At 37.8% G+C, this 25031-nt stretch overlaps 1 protein-coding gene across 31 annotated transcripts in view; it reads left to right on the plus strand.

Annotated features, from left to right (window-relative positions):
- Positions 1-25031, plus strand: part of CCDC7 (coiled-coil domain containing 7) — a 411675-nt gene that overhangs the window by 136038 nt on the left and 250606 nt on the right. The gene's annotated exons all lie outside the window — the stretch shown is intronic.

Raw genomic sequence — 25031 nt, forward strand, 5'->3', positions numbered from 1 at the left:
GTCCAAGGTCAAGGGACCTGCCTCTGGCTACAGCCTTCTTGCTGCATCATCCCATGGCAGAAGGTGGAAGGGTGAGAGAGCATGAGAGTGCAACAGAGAGAGGAAGGGGGACAAACTCCGGAGCCTACTTTGTGATAACTAACCCCCTCCTACAATAATGGCATTAATCTATTCATGAGGATGAAGCCCTCATGACCTAATTATATCTTAAAGAGCCTAACTCTCAACATTGTTGCATGAGGGATTAAGTTTCTAGTATATGAACTTTAGGAGGCACGTTTAAATCAAAGCACACACTGATTTGTATTCTGTAACTGCTGAATTTATATGTTAACTCTAATGTTTTTGTGTGGAACCTTTGAAATTATATATATATATGAATCATCTGTGAATAAAGATAGTTTTACTTCTTCCTTTCCAATTCGTATGGCCTTTGTTTCTTTTTATTTTCTAATTTCTCTGGCTGGATCTTTTAGTACAATGTTGAATAAAAGTGATGAAGTGGACATCCTCATTTTTTCCTTAAGAGGAAAATTTTCAGTCTTTCACAATTGGATATTGTTATGGTTTGAATGTATACCCTAAAAGTTCATGTGCTGGAAACTTGGTCTCCATTGTAGCAGTGTTGACAGGTGGGACCTTTGGGAGTTGATTAGGTCATGGAGGCCTTGCCACATGAATAAATTAATCCATTCATAGATTAATAGGTTATCAAGAGAATGGGTCTTCTATAAAAGCCAGTTTGTCTGTCTCTTGTGAGCTTCTTCGCCATGTGATGCCCAGAACGGCCTCAGCACTCTGCAGAGAGAGTTCCTACCAGCAAGGAGGCACTCTTCCGATGTGGCTCCTCAACTTTGAAATCCCCAGCTTTCAGAACTGTAAGAAATAAATTTCTTTTCTTTACAAATTACCCAGTCTCAGGTATTCAGTTATAGCAATAGAAAATGGACTAAGGCAGGTATATTAGGTGTGGGTTTTTATAAATGTACTTTATCATGTTGTGGAAGTTTTCTTCTATTCATAGTTTTGTGAGAGTGTTTTTTAAACCATGAAATGGTAACAGATTTTGTCACATGCATTTTTTTGCATCAATTGAGATGAGATGATCATGTGGCTTTTTCCATTGTTCTATTAATGTGGTGTATTATACTGAGTGATTTTCCTAGTTTGAACCACACTTTCTTTCCTGGGATAAATCCTATTTGGTCTTGGTGTATGATTCTTTTAATATGCCATTAGTCCATTTTTCTAGTATTTTTTGAGAAGTTTTGCATCTGTATCATAAGGATATTGCTCTGTATGTTTTTAAAAATAATGTCTTTTTCTGATTCTGGTATCATGGTAATGTTGGTCTTATTTTGTAAGTTTTCCCTATTCTTCTATTTTTTGGAAGAGTGTGAGGAGGATTGGTGTTAAATCTTCTTTAAATGTTTTATAGAATTCATCAGTGAGGCCATCTGGTCCTAGACATTTCTTTGTTGAAAGCGTTATGATTACCAGTTCAATTTTCTTACTAGTTATAGGTCTGTTCAGATTTTCTTTTTAAAATTTTTAGTTTATAATTTTTTTTCTGGATACATAGTTGGTGTATATATTTATGGGGAATATCAGATATTTTGATACTGGCATATAATGTGTAATAATCACAATAATCACAGTAGGGTGAATGGGGTATCACCATCATCTCAAGCATCTATCCTTTGTGTTACGAATAATCCAATTATACTTTCTTAGTTATTTTAAAATGTATAATTAAATTATTATTGACTATAGTCACCCTATTGTGCTATCAAATACTAGATCTTATTCATTCTTTCTGTTTTTGTGTACTCATCCTCGTTTCCCCCACTATGCTTACCAGCCTCTGGTTAACCATCCTTCTACTCTCAATGTCCATCCATGAGTTCAATTGTTTTAATTTTTAGCTCCCACAAATAAGTGAAAACATGCAGTCTGTCTTTCTGTGCCTGGCTTATTTCACTTAACATAATGTCCTCCAGTTCCATCTATGTTGTTGCACATAAACAGGATCTCATTCTTTTTATGGCTGAATAGTCCTCCATTGTGTATATGTACCAAATTTTCTTTATTCATTCATCTGTTGCTGGACACTTAGGCTGCTTCCAAATCTTGGCTATTTCATTATTTTGAATGTTCTAAGACTTGTTTTGTGGCCTAACAAATGATCTATGCTTGAGAATAATCCATGTGCTGAGGAGAAAAATGTGTATTCTGGTGCCACTGAAAGAAATGTTCTGTAAATATCTATTTGGTTTATAGTGTAGATTAAGTACGAGATTTCTTTGTTGATTTTCTGTCTGGAGGATCTGTCTAATGCTGAAAGTGGTGTGTTGAAGTCTCCAACTGTTATTGTATTTGGGTCTATGTCTTTCTTTAGCTTTAATAACATTTGCTTTATAAACTGTGGTGCTCCAGTTTTGGGTGCATATATATTTACAATTGTTATATTATCGTGCTAAATTTACCCCTTTATCATTACATAATGCTCCTCTTTGTCTCTTCTTATAGTTTTTATCTTGAAATGTATTGTGTCTGATATAAGTGTTGCTACTCCTGCTGATTTTTTTGGTTTCCATTTGCATGGAATATGCTTTTTTTCATCCCTATGCTTTCAGTCTATGCATATCCTTATAGGTGAAGTGTGTTTATTATACTCAACCAATCATTGGATATTGATTTTTTCAAATCTATTCAGCTACTCTGTATCTTTTGATTGGACAGTTTAGTCTATTTACATTCAGTGTTGTTATTGATTCTAAGGACTTATTCTTGCCATTTTGTTATTGCTTTTCCAGTTGTTTTGTGGTCTTCTCTTCCTTCTTTCTTCCCTTTTTGTCTTCCTTTTAGTGAAGGTGATTTTCTCTGGTGGCATGTAGTAATTACTTGCTTTTTATTTTTTGTGTGTCCATTGTATATATTTTTAGATTTGAGGTTACCATGAGGCTTGCAAATCATATAACCCATTATTTTAAACTGATGATAACTTAACACTGATTGCACAAATAACAACAACAACAGCAAAAACAAGCAAAAAGGAAACTAGCAAAAACTCTACACTTTAACTTCATCCCCCTGCTTTTTAACTTTTTGATTTTTCTCTTTATGTCTTATTGTTAACTATGTCTTGGAAAGTTGTTGTAGTTCTATTTATTTTCAATTGGTTCATTATTTAGTCTTTCTACTTAAGAGTACTTTACACATCACAATTATAGTGTTATACTATTCTCTGTTTTTCTATCTGCTACTACCTGTGAGTTTTGTACCTTCAAATGATTTCTTATTGTTCATGAATGTCCTTTTCTTTCAGATTGAAGAACTCTCTTTAGCATTTCTTATAGGACAGGTCTGGTGTTGATAAAATCCCTCAGCTTTTGTTTGTCTGGGAAGGTCTTTGTTTTTCCTTTATGCTTAAAGCATATTTTGCCAGATATAATATTCTAGGGTAAAAGTCTTTTTCCTTCAGCTCTTTAAATATGTCATACTACTCTCTCCAGGCCTGTAAGATTTTCACTGAAAAGTCTGCTGCCAGATGTATTGGAGCTCCATTGTATGTTATTTGTTTTTTTCCCTCTTGCTGCTTTTAGGATTCTTTCTTTATCCTTGACCTTTGGGAGTTTGATTATTAAATGCCTTGAGGTAGTTTTCTTTGGGTTAAATCTGTTTCTATAACATTCTTGTTCTTGAATATTGATCTCTTTGTCTGGGTTTGGGAAGTTCTCTGTTATTATCTCTTTGAATAAACTTTTTACCCCATCTCCCTCTTTCTACCTCCTCTTTGAGGCCAATAACTCTTAAATTTGCCATTGTGATGCCAATAATGCTTAAATTTGGCCTTTTTGGCCTTTGCAGCTAATAACACTTAAATTTTCCCTAATTTATAGATCTTGTAGGCATGCTTCATTGTTTTTTATTCTTTTTTCTCCTCTGACTGTGTATTTTCAAATAGCCCCTCTTGAAACTCTCTAATTTTTTCTTCTGCCTGATCAGTTCTGCTATTAAGGACTCTGATGCATTATTCAGCATGTTTATTGCATTTTTCAATTCTAGAATTAGGGAAAATTTAATTCTAGAATTAGGAAAAATTAAGTGTTATTAGCTGCAAAGGCCAAGAAGGGCAATTTTAAGGATTATTGGCATCAAAATGGCAAATTTAAGAGTTTTTGTTAGTTTCCTTTTTGCTTGTTTTTTTGTTTGTTTGTTTGTGCAATCAGTGTTATCATCAGTTTAAAATAATGGGTTATATGATTTGCAAGCCTCATGGTAACCTCAAATCTAAAAATATATTAATAGATACACAAAAAATAAAAGTGAGTAATTACTACATGCCACCAGAGAATATCACTTTCACTAAAAGGCAGAGGAGTCTCACCAGCACCACCACAGGCCCATGGGGAGCACTGCCAGGGTGTTACCTGTGTTTATTTAAGGACCAAGGGCTCTTCAGTTAGCTTTTGGTGAATGCTGCCAGGCCTGGGATTCACCCTTCAGGGCAGCGGGCTCCCATCTGTCCCAGGGTAGGTCCAGAAATGCCATCTAAGAGCAAAGGTCTCGAATTGGAGACCTCAAGAAAGCACTTGGTGCTCTTTCTCACTGTGAGCGACATAGTACCTAAGCTGTTTTTTGGTTCTTATGAAGGTCCTTTTTTTGTGTAGATAGTTGTTAAATTTGGTGCTCATGTGGAGAGGACTATTTGTGGAAGCTTCTATTTAGCCATCTTGCTCCACTTCCTCTATAGTTCAGATTTTCTATTCATGATTCAGTCTTGGTAGGTTGGTGTTTCTATGAATTTATTCATATCACCTCGGTAATCCAATTTTTGTTTTACAGTTGTGCATTGTATTTTCTTATAATCCTTTTTAGTTTATAAAATTATAATGTTTCTTTTTCATTTCTGATTTTAGTTGAGTCTTCTCTCTCTTTTATTCAATCTAGCTAAATGTCTCAATTTTGTCAGCCTTTTCAAAGAACCAATTCTTGATTTCATGGATTTTACCTATTGTTTTTCTATTTACTTCATTTATCTCTGATCTTACCTTTATTAATTTTTCTGCTAGCTTTGGGTTTAGGTTGTCCTTCTTTTTCTAGTTTTTTTAAGGCATAAAATTAGGTTGTTTGAGATTTTCTTTTTAATGTGTGTCTACAGCTCTAAATTTCATTTTTTGTACAACTTTCGCTGCATCTTACAAGTTTTAGGTAAATTTTTATTTTTGTTTTCATTTGTCTCAAGATGTATATTTTTTAATTTTACTTTAAGTTCTAGGGTACATGTGCATAACGTGCCAGTTTGTTACATATGTATACATGTGCCATATTGGTGTGCTGCACCCATTAACTCGTCATTTACATTAGGTATATCTCCTAATGCTATCCCTCCCTGCTCCCCACACCCCCAGGCAGGCCCCAGTGTGTGGTGTTCCCCACCCTGTGTCCATGTGTTCTCATTGTTCAGTTCCCACCTGTGAGTGAGAACACGTGGTGTTTGGTTTTCTGTCCTTGCAATAGTTTGCTGACAATGATGGTTTCCAGCTTCATCCATGTCCCTATAAAGGACATGAACTCATCCTTTTTTATGGCTGCATAGTATTCCATGGTGTATATGTGCCACATTTTCTTCATCCAGTCTGTCGTTGATGGACATTTGGGTTGGTTCCAAGTCTTTGCTATTGTGAATAGTGCCACAATAAACATACGTGTGCATGTGTCTTTATAGCAGCATGATTTATAATCCTTTGGTTATATACCCAGTAATGGGATGGCTGGATCAAATGGTATTTCTAGTTCTAGATCCTTGAAGAATTGCCACACTGTCTTTCACAATGCGTGAACTACTTTACAGTCCCACCAACAGTGTAAAAGCATTCCTATTTCTCCACATCCTCTCCAGCACCTGTTGTTTCCTGACTTTTTAATGATTGCCATTCTAACTGGTGTGAGATGGTATCTCATTGTGGTTTTGATTTGCATTTCGCTGATGGCCAGTGATGATGAGCATTTTTTCATGTGTCTGTTGGCTACATAAATATCTTCTTTTGAGAAGTGTCTGTTCATATCCTTTGCCCACTTTTTGATGGGTTTGTTTGATTTTTTCCTGTAAATTTGTTTAAGTTCTTTGTAGATTCTGGATATTAGCCCTTTGTCAGATGGGTAGATTATAAAAATTTTCTCCCATTCTGTAGGTTGCCTGTTCACTCTGATGATAGTTTCTTTTGCTGTGGAGAAGCTCTTTAGTTTAATTAGATCTCATTTGTCAATTTTGGCTTTTGTTGCCATTGCTTTTGGTGTTTTACACATGAAGTCCTTGCCCATGCCTATTTCCTGAATGGTATTGCCTAGGTTTTCTTCAAGGGTTTTTATGGTTTCAGGTCTAACATTTAAGTCTTTAATCCATCTTGAATTGATTTTTGTATAAGGTGTAAGGAAGGGATCCAGTTTCAGCTTTCTACGTATGGCTAGCCAGTTTTCCGAGCACCATTTATTAAATAGGGAATCCTTTCCCCATTGCTTGTTCTTGTCAGATTTGTCAAAGATCAGATGGTTTTCAATGTGTGATATTATTTCCGAGGGCTCTATTGTGTCCAACTGGTGTATCGCTCTCTTTTGGTACCTGTACCATGCTGTTTTGATTACTGTAGCCTTGTAGTATAGTTTGAAGTCAGGTAGCATGATGCCTCCAGCTTTGTTCTTTTGGCTTAGGATTGTCTTGGCAATGCAGGCTCTTTTTTGGTTCCATATGAACTTTAAAGTAGTTTTTTCCAATTCTGTGAAGAAAGTCATTGGTAGCTTGAAGGGGATGGCATTGAATCTATAAATTACATTGGGAAGTATGGCCATTTTCACGATATTGATTCTTCCTATCCATGAGCATGGAATGTTCTTCCATTTATTTGTGTCCTCTTTTATTTCACTGAGCAGTGGTTTGTAGTTCTCTTTGAAGAGGTCCTTCACATGCCCTGTAAGTTGTATTCCTAGGTATTTTATTCTCTTTGAAGCAATTGTGAATGGGAGTTCACTCATGATTTGGCTCCCTGTTTGTCTGTTATTGGTATATAGGAATGCTTGTGATTTTTGCACATTGATTTTGTATCCTGAGACTTTGCTGAAGTTGCTCATCAGCTTAAGGAGATTTTGGGCTGAGACAATGGGGTTTTCTAAATATACAATCATGTCATCTGCAAAGAGGGACAATTTGACTTCCTCTTTTCCTAATTGAATACCCTTTATTTCTTTCTCTTGCCTGATTGCCCTGGCCAGAACTTCCAAATCTAAGTTGAATAGGAGTGGTGAGAGAGGACATCCCTGTTTTCTGCCAGTTTTCAAAGGGAACACTTCCAGTTTTTGCCCATTCAGTATGATATGGGCTGTGGGTTTGTCATAGATAGTTCTTATTGTTTCGAGATATGTCCCATCAATACCTAATTTATTGAGAGTTTTTAGCATGAATGGCTGTTGAATTTTGTCAAAGGCCTTTTCTGCATCTATTGAGATAATCATGTGGTTTTTGTCATTGGTTCTGTTTATATGATGGATTACGTTTATTGATTTGTGTATGTTGAACCAGCCTTGCATCCCAGGGATGAAGCCAACTTGATCGTGGTGGATAAGCTTTTTGATGTGCTGCTGAATTGGTTTGCCAGTATTTTATTGAGGATTTTTGCATCGATGTTCATCAGGGATATTGGTATAAAATTCTCTTTTTTTGTTGTATCCCTGCCAGGCTTTGGTATCAGGATGATGTTGGCCTCATAAAATGAATTAGGGAGGATTCCCTCTTTTTCTATTGATTGGAATAGTTTCAGAAGGAATGGAACCAGCTCCTCTTTGTACCTCTGGTAGAATTTGGCTGTGAATCTGTCTGGTCCTGGCCTTTTTTTGGTTGGTAAGCTATTAATTATTGCCTCAATTTCAAAGCCTGTTATTGGTCTATTCAGGGATTCAACTTCTTCCTGGTTTAGTCTTGGGAGGGTGTATGTGTCGGGGAATTTATCTGTTTCTTCTAGATTTTCTAGTTTATTTGCGTAGAGATGTTTATAGTATTCTCTGATGGTAGTTTGTATTTCTGTAGGATTGGTGGTGATATCCCCTTTATCATTTTTTATTGCGTCTATTTGATTCTTCTCTCTTTTCTTAGTCTTGGGAGCAGTCTATCAATTTTGTTGATCTTTTCAAAAAACCATCTCCTGGATTCATTGATTTTTTGAAGAGTTTTTTGTCTCTATCTCCTTCAGTTCTGCTCTGATCTTAGTTATTTCTTGCCTTCTGCTAGCTTTTGAATGTGTTTGCTCTTGCTTCTCTAGTTCTTTTAATTGTGATGTTAGGGTGTCCATTTTAGATCTCTGCTGCTTTCTCTTATTGGCATTTAGTGCTATAAATTTTTCTCTACACACTGCTTTAAATGTGTCCCAGAGATTCTGGTATGTTGTGTCTTTGTTCTCATTGGTTTTAAAGAACATCTTTATTTCTGCCTTCATTTTATTATGTACCTAGTAGTCATTCAGAAGCAGGTTGTTCAGTTTCCATGTAGTTGAGTGGTTTTGAGTGAGTTTCTTAATCCTCAGTTCTATTTTGGTTGCTCTGTGGTCTGAGAGACAATTTGTTATAATTTCTGTTCTTTTACATTTGCTGAGGAGTGCTTTACTTCCAACTATGTGGTCAATTTTGGAATATGTGTGATGTGGTGCTGAGAAGAATGTATATTCTGTTGATTTGGGGTGGAGAGTTCTGTAGATGTCTATTAGGTCCACTTGGTGCAGAGCTGAGTTCATTTCCTGGATATCCTTGTTAACTTTCTGTCTGGTTGATCTGTCTAATGTTGACAGTGGGGTGTTAAAGTCTCCTATTATTATTGCGTGGGAGTCTAAGTCTCTTTTTAGGTCTCTCAGGACTTGCTTTATGAATCTGGGTGCTCCCGTATTGGGTGCATATATATTTAGGATAGTTAGCTCTTCTTGTTGCATTGATCCCTTTACCATTATGTAACGGCCTTCTTTGTTGGTTTAAAGTCTGTTTTATCAGAGACTAGGATTGCAACCCTTGCCTTTTTTTGTTTTCCATTTTCTTGGTAGATCTTCCTCCATCCCTTTATTTTGAGACTATGTGTGTCTCTGCACGTGAGATGGTTCTCCTGAATACAGCACACTGAGGGTGTTGACTCTATCCAATTTGCCTGTTTGTGTCTTTTAACTGGAGCATTTAGCCCATTTACATTTAAGTTTAATATTGTTATGTATGAATTTGATCCTGTCATTATGATGTTAGCTGGTTATTTTGCTCGTTAGTTGATGCAGCTTCTTCCTAGCCTCGACGGTCTTTACAATTTGGCATGTTTTTGCAGTGGCTGGTACCGGTTGTTCCTTTCCATGTTTAATGCTTCCTTCAGGAGCTCTTGTAAGGCAGGCATTGTGATAACAAAATCTCTCCGCATTTATTTGTCTGTAAAGTATTTATTTCTCCATCACTTATGAAGCTTAGTTTGGCTGGATATGAAATTCTGGGTTGAAAATTCTTTTCTTTAAGAATGTTGAATATTGGCCCCCAGTCTCTTCTGGCTTGTAGAGTTTCTGCCGAGACATCTGCTGTTAGTCTGATGGGCTTCCCTTTGTGGTAACCCGACCTTTCTGGCTGCCCTTAACATTTTTTTTTTTTTCATTTCAACCTTGGTGAATTTGACAATTACGTGTCTTGGGGTTGCTCTTCTCAAGGAATATCTTTGTGGCGTTCTCTGTATTTCCCGAATTTGAATGTTGGCCTGCCTTGCTAGGTTGGGGAAGTTCTCCTGGATAATATCCTGAAGAGTGTTTTCCAACTTGGTTCCATTCTCCCCGTTACTTTCAGGTACACCAATCAGACTCAGATTTGGCTTTTCACATAGTCCCATATTTCTTGGAGGCTTTGTTCATTTCTTTTTACTCTTTTTTTCTCTAAACTTCTTGCTTCATTTCATTTGTTTGATCTTCAATCACTGATAATGTTTCTTCAATTTGATCAAATCGGCTACTGAAACTTGTGCGTGTGTCATGCAGTTCTTGTGCCACGGTTTTCAGCTCCATCAAGTCATTTAAGGACTTCTCTACACTTTATTCTAGTTAGCCATTCGTCTACTCTTTTTTCAAGGTTTTTAGCTTCTTGCGATGGGTTCGAACATCCTCCTTTAGCTCGGAGAAGTATGTTATTACTGATCATCTGAAGTCTTGTCTCGACTCATCAAAGTCATTCTCCATCCAGCTTTGTTCGGTTGCTGGTGAGGAGCTCTGTTTCTTTGGAGAAGAGGTGTCTGATTTTTCGAATTTTCAGCTTTTCTGCTCTGGTTTCTCCCCATCTTTGTGATTTTATCTACGTTTGGTCTTTGATGATGCTGATGCACAGATGGGGTTTTGGTGTGGATGTCCTTTCTGTTTGTTAGTTTTCCTTCTAACAGTCAGGACCCTCAGCTGCCGGTCTGTTGGAGTGTGCTGGCGGTCCACGCCAGACCCTGTTTGCCTGGGTATGCAGCGGAGGCTGCAGAACAGCAAATGTTGCTGCGTAATCCTTCCTCAGGAAGCTTCGTCTCAGAGGGGCACCCGGCCTTATGAGGTGTCAGTCGCCCCCCTACTGGGAGGTGCCTCCCAATTAGGCTCCTCAGGGGTCAGGGACCCACTTGAGGAGGCAGTCTGTCCGTTCTGAGATCTCAAACTCCATGCTGGGAGAACCACTACTCTCTTCAAAGCTGTCGGACAGGGACGTTTTAAGTCTGCAGAAGTTTCTGCTGCCTTTTGTTCAGCTATGCCCTGCCCCAAGAGGTGGAGTCTACAGAGGCAGGCAGGCCTCCTTGGGCTGCAGTGGGCTCCACCCAGTTGGAGCTTCCTGGCGGCTTTGTTTACCTACTCAAGCCTCAGCAATGGTGGATGCCCCACCCCCAGCCTCACTGTCGCCTTGCAGTTCGATCTCAGACTGCTGTGCTAGCAGTGAGTGAGGCTCCATAGATGTGGGACCTTCCGAGTCAGGCACGGGATATAATCTCCTGGTATGCCATTTGCTAAGGCCATTGGAAAAGCGCAATATCAGGGTGGAAGTGTCCTGATTTTCCAGGTACCATCTGTCATGGCTTCCCTTTGCTAGGAAAGGGAATTCCCTGATCCCTTGAGCTTCCAGGGTGAGGCGATGCCCTGCCCTGCTCCGTGGGCTGCACCCACGTGTCTGGGAAGCCCCAGTGAGATGAACCTGGTACCTCAGTTGGAAATGCAGAAATCACCTGTCTTCTGCATCATTCACGCTGGGAGCTGCAGACTGGAGCTGTTCCTATTCGGCCATCTTGGTGCCACCCCTGTCTCAAGATATTTTCTAATTTACCTTATGATTTATTGTGGGACCCATTGGTAGTTTAAGAGCATGTTGTTTAAATTCAACATATTTGTGAATTTAAATTTTCCATCTCTAATTTTTAGTTTTTAAAAATTAGATTAGAAAAGGTACTTCATATTCATTTTAATTTCTTTATATTTATTAAGACTTGTTTTGTGTCCTAACATGTGGTCTTTCCTAGAGAGTGTTCTATGTACACTAGAAAAAAATTGTGTATTTTGCTGATGTTGGGTGGAGGGTTCTGCATATATCTGTTAGGTCCAGTTGGGCTATCGTGTTGTTCAAGTCAAATATTTACTAACTGCTCTTCTCTCTGCTTGTTGTGTCCATTATTAAAAGAAGAGTATCTATATCTCCAACTATAATAGATCTGTCTGTTTCTCCCTTCAGTTGTGTCAGTGTTTGGTTCAGATATTTTGGGACTCTGCTGTTTGTTATATATATGTTTTTAATTGTTATATCTGCTTGATTTGTTGACCCTTTTATTAGTGTGTACTGCTCGTCTTTGTTGTAACAGTTTTTGGCTTAAAGTCTGTTTTGTTTGATATTAGTGTAGCCATGCCAGATTTTTTTTGTTATTTTTTGTATAGGATATCTTTATCCATCCCTTTACTTTCAATATTTTTGTGTCTTTGCATCTAAAATGAGTCTCTTATACATAGCATGTCATTGGGTCATGTATGTATGTATGTGTTTAAAAGGTTTTGTCAGTTTCTGTCTTTAGATTGGAGGTATAATCCACTTATACTTAATATAATTACTGTTAAGGGGAACTTGCTTTTGTCATTATTATATTTGTTTTCAGTATGTTTTAAGCCATTTCCCCTTCATTTCCTCCATTAGCATCTTCATTGTGTTTCATTGATTTTTTTCATAGTGTAACATTTTTTATTCTCCTCTCATTTTCTTTTGTGTATGTTTTTAGATTTTTTATGGTTAATATGGGGATTATATTTAACACTTTAAACTTATAACAACTTGAGTTGATACTTTTAATTTTTATTTCAATAATATTAGGGGTACAGTGTGTTTTGGTTACATGGATGAATTATACAATGGTGAAGTGTGAGATTTTAGTGCACCTGTCACCTGAGTAGCATACATTGTCTTCAATATGCAGGTTTTTAAATACCTCACCCATTCCCACCTTTCTTTTTGTATATGGTAAGAGATAGGGATAGAGTTTCATTCTTCTACATGTGGCTATTGAGGTTTCCCAGAACCATTTATTGAATAGGGTGTCCTTTAACCAATTTATGTTTTTGTGTGGTTTGTTGAAGATTAGTTTCTTTTAGGTATTTAGCTTTATTACTGAGCTCTCTTTTCTGTTCTATTGGTCTATCTACTTTTATGCCAGTACCATGCTGTTTTGGTTCTTATAACTTTGTATACTCTTTTTTGGTTCCATATTAATTTTAGGATTTTTTTCTGATTCTGTGAAAAATGATGTTGGTATTTTGATAGGAATTGCATTGATTCTGTACAATAGGCAGTATGGTCATTTTTATGATATTCTTCCAATCCATGAGCATGGGATGTGTTTTCATTTGTTTGTGTCATATGTGATTTCTTTCAGCAGTATTTTATAGTTCTCCATGTAGAGCTCTTTTACCTCATTTGTTGCGTATATTTCTAGTTTTTTTGTTTTTTTGCAGCTATTGTAAAAAAGATTGAGTTCTTGATTTGAGTCTCTGCTTGGTCATTGTTGGTGTATAGTAGTGCTACTGATTTGTGTACACTGATTTTGTAACCTGAGACTTTACTGAATTCATTTACCAAATATAGGAGTCTTTTTGGAGGAGTCTTTAGGCTTTTCTAGGTATATGATCATATCATTGGCAAGCAAAAATAGTTTGACTTCCTCTTTTCCAATTCAGATGCCTTTTATTTCTTTCCCTTGCTTGAATGCTCTGGCTAGGACTTCCCCAACTTAATTTTAATAGCCTAGAGAACCTCTGCTCGAGACTGCTCAATTCCTTGCACCCTGTATCTAATGACAAAATTACATCTTTATATATTGCATACCCAATAATGGTGCAAAATTATTTCTTATTAATTTGTCTTTTAAATAATGCAGGAAGTAAAAAGTGAAGTTACAAATAAATGATGCAATAATATTGGTTTTTGTAATTGTCTACATAGTTATCTTTACCAGGAAACTTTATTTCTTCATATGGCTTTGAGTTACTACTTAGTGTGCTTTGATTTCAACCTGAAGGATCTCTTTTGTATTAACTGTCTCATGATCATGAACTCCCTATGTTTTTCTGGGAACATCTTAATTTTCTCTTCCTTTTTGAAGGACAGCTTTGCCAGGTATAGAATTCTTATTTGATTTTTTTTCTTTTAGTACCTTAAGTGGATCATCCCACTGCCTCTGGCCTCCATAATTTCTGATGAGAAATTGGTAGTTAATCTTATTGAGGCTCGCTTGTATGTGATGAGTCAAGACTTTCTGGAATGTAGTAGCATGATCTCCGCTCACTGCAACCTCTGCCTCTGAGGTTCAAGTGATTCTCCTGCCTCAGCCTCCTGAGTAGCTGGGACTACAGGCATGTGCCACCACACTTGGCTAATTTCGTATTTTCAGTAAGTCAAGGTTTCACCATGTTGACTAGGCTGGTCTCAAACTCCTGACCTCAAGTAAACCACCTGCCTCAGCCTCCCAAAGTGCTGGGATTACAGGCATGAGCTACCACGCCCGGCCCTAAGTTATGTTTTTCTTAATTCAGCTTTCTTTTGGTTGCTGTAAACTTTTGACTGTTCTCCAGACTTCTGACAAAGTTGGTTCTGATAGTTTTGGCTTGTGTTTTACGTTTTTGTGGGGAGTTTGGGAGTTTGGAGCTTTCTATTCCACCATTTTTCTGACATTTGAGAGGTGAAGCCAGCTGGACTTCCTGGGTCGAGTGGGGACTTGGAGAACTTTTCTGTCTAGCTAAAGGATTGTAAATGCACCAATCAGCACTCTGTGTCTAGCTAAAGGATTGTAAACTCACCAATCAGCACTCTGTAAAAACACACCAATCAACACTCTGTGTCTAGCTAAAGGATTGTAAATGCACCAATCAGTACTCTGTAAAAACGCACCAATCAGCGCTCTGTGTGTAGCTAAAGGATTGTAAATGCACCAGTCAGCACTCTGTAAAATGGACCAATCAGTGCTCTGTAAAATGGACCAATCAGCACTCTGTGAAATGGATCAATCAACAGGACATGGGCGGGGCCAAATAAGGGAATAAAAGCTGGCCACCTGAGCCAGCAGCGACAACCCGATCGGGTCCCCTTCCACACTGTGGAAGCTTTGTTTTTTTGCTCTTCACAATAAATCTTGCTGCTGCTCACTCTTTGGGTCCGCACTACCTTTATAAGCTGTAACACTCACTGCGAGGGTTTGCGGCTTCATTCCTGAAGTCAGTGAGACCGCGAACCCACTGGAAGGAACAAACAACTCCAGATGCGCCACCTTTAAGAGCTGTTAACACTCACTGCGAAGGTCTGTGGCTTCACTCCTGAGCAAGACCACGAACCCACCGGAAAGAAGAAACTGCGGACACATCTGAACATCTGAAGGAACAAACTCCGGACACACCATCTTTAAGAGCTGTAACACTCACTGCGAGGGTCTGTGGCTTCATTCTTGAAGTCAGCCAGACCAAGGACCCACTGGAAGGAATAAATTCCGGACACAGACTTCTGACAAAGTTGGTTCTCATAGTTTTTGCTTGTGTTTTATGTTTTTGTGGGGAGTTTGGGAGCTTGGAGCTTTCTATTCTACCATTTTTCTGACATCACTATGCCTATTAATATTTAATTGGATTCTACTTTGATATTAATTTTTCCACCTATGCTTAATTTTATTTATTTATTTATTTTGCCTCATACACTTTTTCTTTTCTTAGAATTCTGCTCTGCCACTCACTAATGATGTGACCTTGGGAAAGTTTCTTAAACTCTCTTTACCTCAGATTCCTTATCTAAAATGAAGATCAAGTAAGTTAATATAAGTTGAGTAACTTAATGTAGTTAAAGTGTTCAGAACAGAGTCTGCCATATCATCATCATTCCTATTTCTTTTTTTAGCTTGTAAATGTTTTTGATGCATAATATTTGTACATACTTATAGGCACATGTGACATTTGGATATATGCATACAATATGTAATGATAAAATCGGGGTCTTTAGGATATTCATCACTTCAAACATTTATCATTTCTTTGTGTGGAAACATTTTAAATCTTACTTTATGGGCTATTTCGAAATATAAAATATTTTGTTAATATAGTCATCCTACTGTGCTATCACACACTAGAGCTTATTCCTTTTACCTAATTGTGTGTTTTAATGCATTAGCTAATGTCGCTTCATTCTCCCACCCCTTCCCAGGCTCTTGTAGCTATCATTGTACTCTATATCCCCATGAAATTCACTTTTTTTTTTAGCTCATACATAAGAATGAGAACATGCAATATTCATCTTTCTATGCCTGGCTTATTTCACTTAACATAATGACCTCCAATTTCCTCCATGTTACAAATCACAGGATTTTATTCTTTTTATGGCTGAATAGTATTCCATTGTGGATATGTACCATATTTTCTTTATCCATTCATCCATTGATGGACACTTAGCTTGATTTCATTTCTTAGCTATTGTGAATAGTGCTGCAGTACACAGGATGGTGTAGGTATTCCTTTGATATACTGATTTCATTTCCTTTGGATAAACCCAGTAGTGGGATTGCTGGATCATATTGTAGTTATATTTTTAGCTTTTTGAGAAACCTCTATAATGTTTTTTTTAATAATGATTGTACTAATTTACATTCCCACCAGCAATGTGTGATAGTTCTTTTTTTTTTTTTAACATCTTTGACAGTGTTTGTTATTTTTTGTCTTTTTGATAATAAGCATTCGATCTAGAATAAAATGATCTCTCATTCTGGTCTTGATTTAGATTTTGTTATGATTAATGATGTTGAGCATTTTTTAAATATTTGCTGCCTGCTTCTATGTTGTCTTTAAGAAATGTCTATTTAGATTTTTTGCCCAATTTTTAATGGGATTATTTGTTTCTTTGCTATTGAATTGTTTGGGTTTCTTGTATATTTTGGATATTAGTTTCTTGTTGAAGGAATAGTTTGCAAATATTTTCTCTCATTCAACAAGCTGCCTTCTTATTGATTGTTTCTTCTGCTGGGCAGAAGCTTTTTCATTTAATATAGTTCCATTTGTCTATTTTTGTTGTTGTTGCCTGTGCTTTTGTGATCACGGCCATAAAATTTTTGGCTAGACCAATGTCCTAGAGCATTTCTCTTGTGTTTTCTTCTAGTAGTTTTATAGTTTCAGGTCTTACATTTAAGTCTGTAATGCATTTTGCATTGATATTTGAGAGATTGGGGCCTAGTTTCATTTCTTTGCACATGAAGATTTAGTTTTCCAAGCACTATTTTTAGAGTCTCTCCTATCCCCAATGTATGTTCATGGCACCTTTGTAAAAAGTGAGTTGACTGTAAGTGCATAGCTTTACTTCTGGGTTCTCTATTCTGTTCCATTGGTCTATGTGTCTGTTTTTGTATCAATAATATGATATTTTAGTTACTATAGCTTTGTAGTATATTTTGAATTCAGGTAGTGTGATGCCTTCAATTTGGCTCTTTTTGCCCAGAATAGCTTGACTATTTGGGTTCTTTTGTGGTTCTATATAGATTTTAAAAATTTCTTTTAATAATCTTTTTGGCATTTTGATAGTGATTGCATTGAAACTGTAGTTTGCTTTAGGTAGTATCTTTATTTTTACAATATTAATTCTTCCAGTCAGTGAGCATGAGATGTTCTTTAATTTTTTTGTATTCTCTTCAATTTATTTTATCAATGTTTTACAGCTTTCTTTACAGAGGTCTTTCACCTTCATCATTACATTTATTTTTAGGTATATTACTTTTTCTTATAGCTATTTAAATGGGATTGCTTTCCTGACTTTTTCTTCAGCTAGTTCTTTAATGTTGTATAGAAATGCAACTGATTTTTTTTATGTTGACTTTGTATGCCATAAATTTATTGAATTCATTGAGCGGTTCTAAGAGTTTTCTGGTGGAATCTTTAGGTATTTCTGTATATAAGATCATGTCATCTGTAAAAAGTGACAATTTGTCATCTTCCTTTCCTGTTTGGATGCCTTTTATTTCTTTCTCTTGCCTGATTGTTCTGTTTATGTGATATGGTTTAGATATTTGTCCCACCCAAATGTCATGTTAAACTGTAATCCCCAGTTTTGGAGATGGGGTCTGGTAGGAGGTGTTAGAGTTGTGGGGGCAGATCCCTCATGGCTTGGTGCTATCCTCATGATAGTGAGTTCTCCTGAGGTTTGGTTAAAAGTATGTGACACCTCCCCCACTCATTACTTCCACTCTCTCTATGTGAAAAGCTGTCTCCCTCTTTGCTTTTCATCATGATTGTAAGCAGCCCAAGACTTCACCAGACACCAAGCAGATGCCCAGTGCCATTCTTCCTGGACACCTGAAGAACCAGGAGCCAATTAAACCTCTTTTATTTATAAATTACCCAGTCTCAGATATTTCTTTATACCAAGACAGGAATAGCCTAACACAGGAGATTGGTACTGAGGAATGGGGCATTGCTACAAAGATACCTCAAAATGTGGATGGAACTTTGGAGCTGCGTAACAGGCAGAGGTTGGAAAAATTTGGAGGGCTCCGAAGAAGAACAAGAGGATAAGGGAGTTTGGAACTTCGTAGAGACTGGTTAAATGACTGTGACGAAAATGCTGATGGTGATATGGACAGTGAAGTCCAGGCTGAGGAGGTCTCAAGATGCAAATGAGGAACTTATTGGAAACTAGAGCAAAGATCACCCTTATTATGCCTTAGCAAAGACTTTGGCTGTATTTTGTCACACCCTAGGGATTTGTGGAAGTTTAGACTTAGGGTATCTGGCAGAAGAAATTTCTAAGCAGGAAAGCATTTAAGACATAGCCTGGCTGCTTCCAGCAAGCTAAGTCAGATACAGGAGCAAAGAAATGACTTAAAATTCCAAGTTATATTTAAAAGGGAAGCAGAGAATAAAAATTTGGAAAATTTATAACCTGGCCATATAGAAAAGAAAAGAAAAGAAAAGCCTGTTTTCAGAAGAATCCAGGCAGAGTAACCACTTGCTAGGGAGATTTGCATAGCAAAAAGGGAGCCAGGTGCTCATATCCAAGACAATGGGGAAAAGGCCTTGAAGTCATTTCAGAGATATTCATAGCAGCCCTTCCCATCACATGCCCAGAAGCTTAAGAGGAAAGAATGCCAGGCCCACGGCCCTGCTGCCCTGTGCAGCCTTTGGACACTGCTCTTTGTATCTGGGCTGCTTCAGCTCCAGCCTTGGTGCAAAGGGCCCCAAATACAGCTCAGGCCACTGCTTCAGAGGGTACAACCCATAAGCTTTGGTGGTTTCTACATGGTGTTAAGCCTGTAGCTGAAAAAAGTACAAGAGTAAAGGAGGCTTGGCAGCCTCTGCCTAGGTTTCAGGGAATATATGAGAAATCTTGGGTGCCGAGGCAGAATGCAAGGGCAGAGCCCTCACAGAGAACCTCTACTACAGCAGTGTCAAGGGGAAAAGAGGGACTGGAGGCCCCACACAGAGTCCCCAACAGGGTACTGCCTAGTGGAGTTATGGGAAGGGGCACTGTCCTCCAGACCCCCAGAATGGTAGATCCACTGGCAGCTTGCACCCTGTGACTGGAAAAACTGTAGGCACTCAACTCCAACCTGTAAGAGCAGCTTTGGGGCTTACCCTGCACAGCCACAGGGGCAGAGCTGCCCAGGGTTTTGGGAACCCACCTCTTGTACCAGTATGCCCTGGATTTGGGACATGGAGTCAAAGGAGATTATTTTGGAGCTTTAAGATTTAATAACTGCCCTGATGGGTTTCAGATTTGTATGGGGCCTGTCGTCCTTCTCTTTAGGCCAACTTCTCCCTTTAGGAACATAAATCTTTACCCAATGCCTGTACTGTATCTAGAAATAAATAAATTGGCTTTGATGTTACAGGTTTATAGATAGAAGGAAATTGGCTTGAGTCTCAGATGAGAGTTTGGACTTGGGACTTTTGAGTTAATGCTGGAATGAGTTAAGAGTTTGGGGGCTATTGAGAAGAGATGATTGTATTCTGAAATGTGAGAAGGATATGAGATTTTGGGAGCCAGATGCAGAATGATATGGTTTGGATATCTGTTCCACGCAAACATCATGTTGAAACGTAAACCCCAACGTTGGAGATGGGGCCTGGTGGGAGGTGATTGGATTATGGGGGCAGATCCCTCGTGGCTTGGTGCCGTTCTCACAATAGTGACTTCTCATGAGATCTGGTTGTTTAAAAGTATGTGGCATCTCCCCTGACCCATCTTGCTCCTGCTTTCTCCATGGGAGACACTGGCTCCCCCTTTGCCCTCTGCCATGATTGTAAGCAGCCCAAGGCCTCATGAGAAGCTGAGCAGATACCTGGTACCATGCTTCCTGTACAGCCTGCAGAACTGTGAGCCAATTAAACTTCTTTTCCTTATAAATTATCCAGTCTGAGGTATTTCTTTATAGCAATGCAGGAATGGCCTAACACATTATGACTTCTAATACTGTGTTAATAAGAGTTGTGAAAGTGGGCATCCTTGTCCTATTTTAAATCTTAGAGGAAAAGGTTTCGACTTTTCCCCATTCAGTATAATGTTAGCTGTGGGTTTGTCATATGTAGCATTTATTGTGTTAATGTATGTTTCTTCTATACACAATATGTTGAGAATTTTTATGATGAAACAATGTTAAATTTTATCAAGTTTTTTCAGTATCTATTGAGATAATCAGTGGTTTCTGTCCTTGATTCTGTTTATGTGATGTATCATGTTTATTGATTTGTGGACATTGAATGATCTTTATGTCCCTGAGGTGTATCCCACTTGATCATGGTGAATTAACTTTTTAAATGTTTTTTGAATTTGGTTTGCTACTATTTTGTTGAGACTTTTTGCATCAATTTTCATCAGGGGTTTTGGCCTATAGTTTTCTTTTTTGTTGTATCTTTGTCTGGATTTGATATCAAGAACTTCATAAAGTGAATTAGGAAGAATTTTCTCTTCAATTCTATGGAATAGTTTGAGAAGAATTGGTGTTAGTTTCTCTTTATGAGTTTGGTAGAATACAGCAGTAGAGCCATCTGGTCCTGGGCTTTTTTGTTGTTGTTGACTTTTTATTACTGATTTAATTTTATTACTCATTATTGATCTGTTAAGGCTTTTTAACAGACACTGTTCAGTTTGGTAGGTTGTATGTGTCCAGGCATTTATTCATCTCTTCCACGTTTTCCAATTTGTTAGCATATAGTTTTTCATAGTAGTCTCTGATGATCTTTTGTATTTCTCTGGTAACTATTGTAATGTGTCTTTTTTCATTTCTGATTTCATTTGGGTCTTCTTTCTTTTTTTGTTGCTTAGTCCAGCTAACAGTTCATCAATTTTGATTAGCTTTAAAAAATTCAACTCTTTTTTTGTCCTTTATACTGTTTTTAGTATCTGTGTTTTAGTTCTGCTCTGATCTTTATTTTTTTCTTCTACAAATTTTTGGTTTGGTTTGTTTCTCCTTTTCTGGTTCCTTGAGGTGTAGTATTTTATTTGAGCTGTTTATTTGAGATCTTTCTGCTTTTTTGATGTAGGCATTTATTGCTATAAACTTTCCTCTTAGTACTGCTTTTGTTACATTCCACAGTTTTAATGTGTTGTGTTTCAATTTCTATTGTTTTATGATTTTTTTTGACTTCCATGTTTTTTTATTTTTTTATGTTTTTGAGACAGAGTCTTGCTCTGTTGCCCAGGCGGTGTGCAGTGGTGCGATCTCGGCTCACTGCAACCTCCGCCTCCCAGGCTGAAGCAATTCTCTTGCCTCAGCCACCTGAGTAGCTGGGACTACAGGCCTGCGCCACCATGCCCAGCTAATTTTTGTATTTTTAAGAGAGACGGGGTTTTGCCATGTTTCCCAGGCTGGTCTCGAACTCCTGGCCTCAAGTGATCCTCCCGCCTCAACCTTCCAAAGTGCTGGGATTACTGGCATGAGCCACCATGCCTGTCATGCCTTGATTCCCGTCTTAATTTCTTCATTGATCCAGTGGTTGTTCAGGAGCATGTTTTATTTCTATGTATTTGTAGTTTCCAAAGATCCTCTTGCTATTAGTTTCTAGTTTTCCATTGTGGTTTTAGAAGATACTTGATATGATTTTGTATTTTAAAAATTTGGTGAGGCTGGTTTTGTAGCCTAAGATATGATCTATCCTGGAAAATGTTCCATGTCCTGGTGAGAAGATGCATATTCTGTAGCTGTTGGGTAAAATGGTCTTTAGAGGTCTGTTATGTCCACTTAAGTCTACATTACAATTTAAGTCTGATGTTTCTTTGTTTATTTTCTGTCTAGATGACCTGTCCAATGCTGCTGTGTTGATGTTTCCCACTATTATGGCATTAGAGTCGATCTTTACCTTTAGATCTAGTAATATTTACTATAAATATCTGGGTTCTTTGATGTTGTTTGCATATATATTTAGAATTGTTATATCCTCTGGCTGAGTTGATCCTGTTATTATTATGTAATGATCTTCTTTGTCACTTTTTACTGTTTTGACTTAGAGTCTTTTTTATCTGATATAGATATAGCTGTTCTTGCTTGCTTTTGGTTTTGGTTTGCATGGAATTTTTAAATTCTATCCTTTCACTTTGAATTTTCATAGGCTACATATACTTGAGTCATTTTTTAAAAAATCCATTCAGTTGGTCTATAGCTTTTAAGTGGGGAACTCATTTATATTCAAGGTTACTATTGATACACAAGGGCTAATATGGTTTGGATCTGTGTCCCCACCAAAATCTCGTGTTGAATTGTAATCCCCAGTGTTGGAGGTGGGGCATGGTGGGAGGTGACTGTATAATGGGGCAAATTTCCTATAAATGGTTTAGCACTATCCTCTTAGTACTGTCCTTGCGATAGTGAGTTCTCGCAAGATCTGGTTATTTAAAGTGTGTGGCACCTCCCATCCCCTATCTCTCACTCCTACTCTGGCATGTGATGGGCCTGCTCCATCTTCAACTTCTGCCATGATTGTAAGTTTTCTGAGGCAGTTGACCTGGTAAATGAGATGGCTACTAAGTGAGCAATGGCTGAGTAGTGTATATAGTGCAGATATGCTGAGCAAAGAGATGTTTCATGTCCTGGGTGAGTTGGAGTGAAATAGCATGATATTTTTTTTGCGTATGTGTATGTGTGAGTGTGTGTGTGTGTGTGTGTGATTTGTAAACTTTTTAAATATATTTAGGGGGTACATATGCAGATTTCTTGTTTGTTTGTTTGTTTGTTTATTTATTTTGAGACGGAGTCTCGCTCTGTCGCCCAGGCTGGAGTGCAGTGGCACGATCTCGGCTCACTGCAACCTCTGCCTCCCAGGTTCATGCCATTCTCCTGCCTCAGCCTCCCGAGTAGCTGGGGCTACAGGCGCCCGCCACCACACCTGGCTAATTTTTTGTATTTTTAGTAGAGATGGGATTTCACCACGTTAGCCAGGATGGTCTTGATCTCCTGACTTCATGATCTGCACGCCTCGGCCTCCCAAAGTGCTGGGATTACAGGCGTGAGCCAACGCACCCGGCCCCAGATTTCTTTATTATTATTATTATTTTTTATTATACTTAAAGTTCTGGGATACATGTGCAGAATGTGCAGGTTTGTTACACAGGTATACATGTGCTATAGTGGCTTGCTGGACCCATCAACCCGTCATCTACATTAGGTATTTCTCCTAATACTGTTCCTCCCCTTGCCCTCTACCCCCACAACAGGCCCCGGTTTGTGATGTTCCCCTCCCGGGGCCCATATGTTCTCATTGTTCAACTCCCACTTATGAGTGAGAACATGTGTTTGGTTTTCTGTTCCTGTGTTAGGTTGCTGAGAATAATGGTTTCCATCTTCATCCATGTAACTGCAAAGGACATGAACTCATCCTTTTTTATGGCTGCATAGTGTTCCATGGTGTATATGTGCCACATTTTCTTTATCCAGTCTATCATTGATGGGCATTTTGGTTGGTTCCAAGTCTTTGCTATTGTGAATAGTGCCACAATAAACATACGTGTGCATGCGTCTTTATTGTAAAATAACTTACAATCCTTTGAGTATATACCCAGTAATGGGATTGCTGGGTCAAATGGTATTTCTAGTTCTAGATCATTGAGGAATTGCCACACTGTCTTCCACAATGGTTGAACTAATTGACACTCCCACCAATGGTGTAAAAGCCTTCCTGTTTATCTACATCCTCTCCAGCATTTGTTGTTTCCCAACTTTTTAATGATCACCATTCTAACTGGTGTGAGATGGTATCTCATTGTGGTTTTGATTTGCATTTCTCTAATGACCAGTGATGATGAGCTTTTTTTCACTTTTGTTAGCCGCATAAATATCTTCTTTTGAAAAATGTCTGTTCATATCCTTTGCCCACTTTTTGATGGGGTTGTTTGTTTTTTTCTTATAAATTTGTTTAAGTTCCTTGTAGATTCTGGATATTAGTCCTTTGTCAGATGGATAATTGCAAAAATGTTCTCCCATTCTGTAGATTGCCTGTTCACTCTGATGATAGTTTCTTTTGCTGTGCAGAAGCTCTTTAGTTTAATTAGATCTTATTTGTCAATTTTGGCTTTTGTTGCCATTGCTTTTGGTGTTTTAGTCATAAAGTCTTTGCCCATGCCTATGTCCTGAATGGTATTGCCTAGGTTTTCTTCTAGGGTTTTTATGGTTTTAGGTCTAAAGTTTAAGTCTTTAATCCATCTTGAGTTAATTTTTGTATAAGGTGTAAGGAAGGGGTCCAGTTTCAGTTTTCTGCCTATGGCTAGCCACTTTTCTCAACATCATTTATTAAATAGGGAATCCTTTCCCCATTGCTTGTTTTTGTCAGGTTTGTCAAAGATTGGATGGTTTACATGTGTGGCATTATTTCTGAGGCCTGTGTTCTGTTCCATTGATCTATACATCTGTTTTGGCACCAGTACCATGCTGTTTTGGCTACTATAGCCTTGTAGTATAATTTGAAGTCAGGTAGCATGATGCCTCTAGCTTTTATCTTTTTGCTTAGGATTGTCTTGGCTATACAGCCTCTTTCTTGTTTCACATGAAATTTGAAGTGGTTTTTTCTAATTCTCTGAAGAAAGTCAATGGTATCTTGATGGGAATAGCATTGAATCTGTAAATTACTTTGGACAATATGGCCATTTTCACAATATTGATTCTTCCTATCCATGAGCATGGAATGTTTTTCCATTTGTTTGTGTCCACTCTTATTTTGTTGAGCAGTGGTTTGCAGTTCTCCTTGAAGAGGTCCTTCACATCCCTTGTAAGTTGTATTCCTAGGTATTTTATTCTCTTTGTAGCAATTGTGAATGGGAGTTCACTCATGATTTGGCTCTCTGTTTGTCTATTCTTGGTGTATAGGAAAGCTTGTGATTTTTGCACATTGATTTTGTATCCTGAGACTTTGCTGAAGTTGCTTATCACCTTAAGGAATTTTTGGGCTGAGACAATGGAGTTTTCTAAATATACAATCATGTCATCTGCAAACAGAGAGAATTTGACTTCCTCTCATCCTATTCGA

The sequence above is a fragment of the Pan troglodytes genome, chromosome 8, assembly GCF_028858775.2.
Source record: "Pan troglodytes isolate AG18354 chromosome 8, NHGRI_mPanTro3-v2.0_pri, whole genome shotgun sequence".
NCBI lineage: Eukaryota > Metazoa > Chordata > Mammalia > Primates > Hominidae > Pan > Pan troglodytes.